Source organism: Schistocerca nitens, chromosome 10 (assembly GCF_023898315.1).
Source record: "Schistocerca nitens isolate TAMUIC-IGC-003100 chromosome 10, iqSchNite1.1, whole genome shotgun sequence".
Classification (NCBI taxonomy): domain Eukaryota; kingdom Metazoa; phylum Arthropoda; class Insecta; order Orthoptera; family Acrididae; genus Schistocerca; species Schistocerca nitens.
In genome coordinates, this window is record NC_064623.1 from 7,663,258 (window position 1) to 7,670,359 (window position 7,102).

The following is a 7,102-nucleotide window of genomic DNA, read 5'->3' on the forward strand; positions in this document are numbered from 1 at the left end:
AGTTACTGATCAACACGTGGTTCCACTTTACTCATAAAGTAGTGACAAAGCAACTACCGGAAAATAATATGAACTTCACACGAGAATTACACTACGCTGCAATTTAAGATAACCTTAGATATTTTAGAGCTAACCCGAAATAAAAGGTGATTAAATTTTCAGTTAGGCTGAACTTAAGAAATCCATTGTCCTATGGACTTAGCAGACACGCGCTTAGCCGGAGATCTTACCATTTCAGACGCTCGCCACCGCCAAACTGCAACTGCCTACTACTGAGCGTGCTTCCTCAGGGTCGCTCACAAAGACAAACGGAGGGGGCCAGAGGGGCAGCTTCCTATACCAACATGACAAGGGACGGACCGGACCATACTAAGAATAGAAACCTCTCTGCTTTAAGAAAGCGTAGCTACCTGTTCCGACGTTGGTCCTACTGTTCTCTACTAGACAGCCTTGTCTGCTACCCTCAAGCAAACACATTTGATCATTCATCCTCTCACACAGAAGGGAAGGGGGATGACAGTATCTTATCATATACAGTATATAAAAGAAAGCGGATGTAGGTTCCGTATGAGACTGTGTGACATGAATTACATATAAACTGTGTTTTGAAGTGTAGTAGTGTGACAGATCGTTCTTGTTTATGTGTAAAAGTAACACGTTCCACTACTCAGTCTCCTCCCAGATAGTCAGAAACGCCACAGTAAATTTAGAAGAGGAATTTATTCCATAAAAGACAACAAATTTGAGAAATTAAGCATGAAAGGAATCCAACAGAGACCTTTCAAGTTAAGTCCCATAGTGCTCAGAGCCATTTGAACCATTTGCGCAGCGTAGCTCAGTATACTTGCAGGAGGTTCCATGCTGCGCTACCCCTGGCGAAAGGACGTCCAACACGATTTTAGCAGATTTACCATGTCATTTTTCATCTCTGCGTATGTTTACGGTATAGTTTGACTTTCAGCAAACAAAATGGGCCAGAATTTGCCTCAGAACAACAACTGCAAAATTCGCTCGAAATGCCAAAGGAAGTTGACTCGCAATCCTAGTCATTGTAACAATTCATTTATAATTTAGTTGTGAACAATGCGATGCAGCACATCGTAGCACGAGGAGTAGGCATCACTGTGGGGTGAAGATCAACGTGGAAGCTTACAGAGCAATACGTGAAGGTAAAAACTTCAGCTGAGGTCAGCGGCCTCAGGGAAGACATCCTTAGAGTTAAAGCAAGGAGAAGGACTGCAGTGGAAAGGGAGGAAAGTTACTAATGTGGTTTAGAGCCACACAGGGTTGTGATGTTACGAGAAGCATAGAAAAGACTGGATGCAGCCAAATAAGTATATTCAGTAATTGGCAGTAAAATAGATCACTTTTCCGTACGTAGCATAAAGCACGAGTATCTAAGAACAATACTGACAAAAAATCAGTCGCTTTTACTGTCAACAGAGATGGAGGAAAAGTTTAAATGCGTGTGTTCTGAAATGTTCACAGCTTGTTTCTGTTTTCAGCGAAATGATAAAATGGTTGAGCGAACGTACCTTCATATCCACATGCCAGCAGCTTTTTACTAAATAGCACCGTGTGAAAGAAAGAAAGGAAATGAACTATTGTCTGTGGACCTTCTTTTTTTCCAGCAGAAAACAAACCTAAAGTTTTTACAGAGTGGAGTCAGTCACACGAAGCTGTATATATATTTTTCGTGCATTGTATATTTCCCTTGTTTGTTCACTATCTTTCTCGGAAATTTTCTTTTCTGGTTTTATTCAGTTTGAGTTCAGTTATTGTACCGCAGTAAACATGTGAACACCAGATTCTTTACAGAATCGAGCTACCATGTATAAAATAACATAACTTAAAACGTCAAATTACTTTATAAATGAGTTAATGTGTGAAATGTTTGACGTTTAGCATGTAACCGAGAAAAAGTTCTAAGTTTGTTGGAAATCTTTAAGGGCTCTCATAACGAAACATTGGATGAATGTGGTCTGCGCAATTCACGCTCCATTTGAAGCAAAACCAAGTTTTTTTTCCTTTCTTTTTCTTGCGCATGTGAACATTAATGTCGTCACACAATGATATAATTTTGCAGGTGTACTGAGTGGTAATGTTGACACTGTTTGTTAATTACATTGCGAACAGAATCGGCAGTAAACAAATGAGAAATTAAAACGTCATGTCTGATGTTTGAAGCTTTAATGTATGAACAGTGAAAATGTAGGCAGCGATAATTTTTTTTTTCCATTCATCGTGTTGTGGGAGGGGGCGATGGGTTGTCAGCGACAAAAGTTGTAATTGTTTCAAATTATGTGTAAAGTCTCTAAGCTCTCTCCTTCTCAAATACCGGATGAGAAAAGGCCGCATATTTGCGAGCTGTCAGGGCCAACACAAACACACAGTTTGTAACTGTATTAAAACCTCTCTTACTGTGCTAAACCTGTCGATTATGACAGAGTTTAAATTTTTAAATTCGGTCAATGATCACGCGAAATATTGTAAACCAAATTCTTGTTCCCTCTTGGAAGCCGTTGGATAACGGAAACTGATGTTCCATGTTCCGGGACTGTCGCTTAGTAATACGGGTAAAGCTTGCTGCAATGACGAAGCTACTCTTGATGACACATGTATTAAACTTCAAGTTTGAAGTAAGCCTTAACGACTCCGCTGCTGTAGGAACCATGTTTTTGAGGCGAAGAACTCGTCGAGCCATGTTCGGAACGCATTTTAATCCGGAAAGGAAGTTCCTTGAAAGTTGTTCCATAGAGAGCGGAAAAGGTGTAAATCTGAGGACGCAAGATACGATGAATAAGTTGGGTGCGGAATGCCTTTCCAACCCAACTCCTGTACAGTGTTTTTGTCAGTCTAGTAGAATGCGTTCTGGCGTGCAGCAGCATCACTTGACGCAATCTTCTTGTGGTTGTTCTCGAATTGCGCTTGCAAGGCATCTCAGCTCTTGGCAGTGAATGGCAGCTGTGATGATTACTCCTGGGGGAAGCAATTCGTAGCACTCCACACCGTCGCTGTTGCACCAGATGCATAACATAAACTTTTGTGAATGCGCACAGGTCTTTGTATGCGCAGCTGCTGCTTGCCCTGGGCTCAGTCATTCCTTTCTTTTCCTCATGTTAGCATATAGGAACAGTTTCTCGTCAGCAGTAACGATACAGGGTAGGACTGGTCGGCGTTGCTCACGAGCAAACTGATAACGAGCAAGCAGAGACGGACGTGTGGCCACGCGCCGACTTTTGTGATTTTGGCTCAGAGCATGCTTTACCCGTACACTTGATTTTGAACGTTCCTCACTGCATGCAAATGTCGCACGATGGTGGAATGTTCAAAGTTCGTCACATTTGCCAGTTCTAGAGTACACTGGCGTGGATCATTGTGGATTAATGCTTTTAAACGATCTTCATCAAACCGAGAAGGTCTTCCTGAACGTGGAGGATCACCAATGTCAAAACGATTCCCTTTAAAACGAGGAATCCATTTTCTTGGCGTGCTCTGTGCAGTGGCCTTATCCCCATAACCGGCGTAAATGTCTCAGACTGCCCCACTGCTGTCACCCATCTACTGAACTCGAGCACAATAATATGTCGATTCCTCTAGTTGACATTCCATTCCCTGGCGTTCATAGCTCCACTCACTGCCTCCATATGACAAAATAACAATATGTGAACTCAGATTTTAATAGTAAGCTGTAAATAGGAGAGTGACAATTGGTAAATAAATCCATAGCAACCGGAATACTACCATGCGAAAGAAAAACGCTGAGCCGTGGTAAAAGTTGCTGTTATGAAGAGCGCGCCACAGCGCGTTGTGTGAAGCAGTCGCCCTCCGTTTCTGGCGGTGGCGCCGCTGTGGCAATCGCAGCTTTGGTGTCTCCCTCTGGTGGGAAAGCGGAAAGGTAGGCTGTTCACGTGCATTTAAGGGGCGCTATGAGCTCGCCAGTCGGCCAGTCTGGGTCACACTCTCGTCCCCAGCTTATCTGTCTCTCGTCCGCATTTGTTAGGCAGTTAGTGTCTGTCTGTCGTTCGGAGCAGCCTCTGTCATGTTTGTCGGATTTGGTGTGTTACCGAATTTATTGCTTGGAGTGTAACGGCCTAATACCTGAAATATGTTTTGATCTTGCCTATCATCTTGAGAGGCGGTATCTGTGTACTGTAGAGCATCTTAACCTGTTTGGCCAATCTTGAGGATTTTATGCAAGATTGCATTTCATGGGCTTTTATTAAAAATGATCATTTTAGTATATAAAGTTGACACCGTTTCACCATAAGACTTAGAAGTTAAAATAAAGTTACACCTTCGGTGGCAAGGTTAATATTTTAATTTTTATTCTTTTGTACCATATCCATCCCTCCTAAGGGGGGGGGGGGTGCATATTTTGCACCAGTGTAGTCTTTCAGAGGCTGTTGTTAGCGGTCGTAAATACGGCCGAGTCATAAGGAAGCGGCAAGGTTATCTGCCCAAAAGCTCATACAGTCAAAACTTGTTTCTTTCTGCCTCTGAATAAATTGTAACTTGATATTTAGAGGGTGCTTTCTGATTACAATTTTAAATCTGTTTCTTTTAAAAAACGCCTTTAGGCACTAATAAAGTGAATAAAATTTCCTATTTGTTAAAAGTAATTTGGTCGTGATTTCATCAGTTACTCCCTGGCAACTGCTTCCACGCTTATGTAGTGTGATTAAATGTGTTAATGTTCTTGATGAATCGCTAGTAAATAAAATAAATTCTCAAGTATATACTTTGAAAATAAATCACGGTTCAAACGCTGTGAAGTTATGCATGAACGCAATATAAAGCGAAATGAAAAATTTTGTTTCCGCCCGGGATCGAACCGGGGACCTTGCGCGTGTGAGGCGCACGTGATAACCACTACACTACGGGAACTGACGGAAGCAGGTTGTGCAGTTGAGAGAGTGCTGGCACAGTAGCGGGGGCCCCCCTCCCCCCGCCCCCACGGTTTGTGGCGTATGTGGTGGGGGGCTGGCGCACGCCGCCCAGCCTGCTAAGTGCTGCTCCAGATGAGATCGCAGCGCTCGGGCGGGTCCGCTGTCGAATGGAAGCAACTTCCCGATACTCGCTAACAGCCGGCAGCCTCACTTGTTCGAAACGCGACGTACCAGTGAGCACTTGTGTCTTAGGCAAGAGGTAGCACGAACGTGATGTTAAAAGTTTTCACGCACGTACTAACAGAGTCACGGTAACCGTGATGGTAATGGTTCTTCTTGGCGAAAGCGAAACATTGAAGTGAAACGAAAGAAAAACTCAATAACGTCCATCTCCTCTTCTGTCTGTAAGTTCTTCGCTGACTCCATGCCCCCACCCCGCCATACGGCTGGCTAGTTGTAATCGCGGTGTTCTCTCTTTTTTTTCTCTCTTCGAAGGCCACCTCCGTCTTCAGAGCTTCAGTCGGCCACCGTTTCAATGTCAGCGCAGCACAAACGCCTGCCAGTAGAAGGCTAGAGTGCGTCTCTGACCTTACGGAAGAACATTTACGAAATTACCACAGAATCTATACTACTAACAAGGGGCCCGTAAAAACTTCCGCTCACCGATTTGGTTGGTTGATTTGGGGGAGGGACCAAACAGCGAGGTCACCGGTCCCATCGGATTAGGGAAGGATGGGGAAGGAAGTCGTGCGTGCCGTTCCAAAGGAACCATCCCGGCATTCGCCTGAAGCGATTTAGGGAAATCACGGAAAACCTAAATCAGCATGGCCGGATGCGGGTTTGAACCGCGGTTCTCCCGAATGCATGTCCACTGTGCTAAACATTGTGCCGACAGATTTGATTCATATTGTCAGGCTGTGTAGTGCACGACTCGGACTTCAACGTATGTGAACAGCAAGACGCAACTGTTAATTGTATTCGAGACAATAGAGTTTTTTATTTATTTATTTATTGTTCCGTGGGACCACATTTAGGAGAAGTCTCCATGGTCATGGAACGAGTCAATACATGAATATATAACACGATTGTAGAAACAGGTAAAATGAAATATAAGAAACATATTCAGGCGACAAGTCGTTAGTTTAAATAAAGAAAATCAAGAATGTAACACTGGAATTTGCTTAATTTTTTAGCTCTTCCAGGAGCTCCTCGACAGAATAGAAGGAGTGAGCCATGAGGAAACTCTTCAGTTTAGACTTAAAAGTGTTTGGGCTACTGCTAAGATTTTTGAGTTCTTGTGGTAGCTTATTGACAATGGATGCAGCAGAATACTGCACTCCTTTCTGCACAAGAATCAAGGAAGTGCATTCCACATGCAGATTTGATTTCTGCCTAGTATTAACTGAGTGAAAGCTGCTAACTCTTGGGAATAAGCTAATATTGCTAACAACAAACGACATTAAAGAAAATACATACTGTGAGGGCAATGTCAAAATTCCCAGACTATTGAATAGGGGTCGACAAGAGGTTTTCGAACTTACACCATACATAGCTCGAACAGCCCGTTTTTGAGGCAAAAATACCCTTTTTGAATCAGAAGAATTACCCCAAAAAATAATACCATATGACATAAGCGTATGAAAATATGCGAAGTATACTACTTTTCGTGTTGAACTGTCACTTATTTCAGATACTGTTCTAATGGTAAATAAAGCGGCATTTAGTTTCTGAACAAGATCCTGGACATGGGCTTTCCACAACAGCTTACTACCTATCCGTACGCCTAGGAACTTGAACTGTTCCGTCTCGCTTATAATATGCCCATTCTGTCTGATGAAAATATCAGTTCTTGTTGAATTGTGAGTTAGAAACTGTAAAAACTGAGTCTTACTGTGATTTAGCATCAAATTATTTTCCACAAGCCACGAACTTATATCATGAACTACATTATTTGATAATGTTTCAATATTACACACAAGATCCTTCACTACCAAGGTGGTGTCATCAGCAAACAGAAATATTTTTGAATCACCTGTAATACTAGAAGGCATATCATTTATATAAATAAGAAACAGCAGTGGCCCCAGCACCGACCCTTGGGGAACGCCCCATTTAACAGTGCCCCATTGGGACTGAACATCATTACCACTCTCAATATTGCGGAGGATTACCTTCTGCTTTCTGTTCTTAAAGTAGGAGGCGAACCAATTGTA

General features: G+C 42.7%; 1 non-coding gene across 1 annotated transcript; it reads right to left on the reverse strand.

Annotated features, from left to right (window-relative positions):
- Positions 1 to 4,814: 4,814 nt before the first annotated feature.
- On the reverse strand, positions 4,815 to 4,887 carry Trnav-cac (transfer RNA valine (anticodon CAC)). Its single transcript has one exon. It is a non-coding gene; the product is annotated as a tRNA-Val (tRNA).
- Positions 4,888 to 7,102: the final 2,215 nt, after the last annotated feature.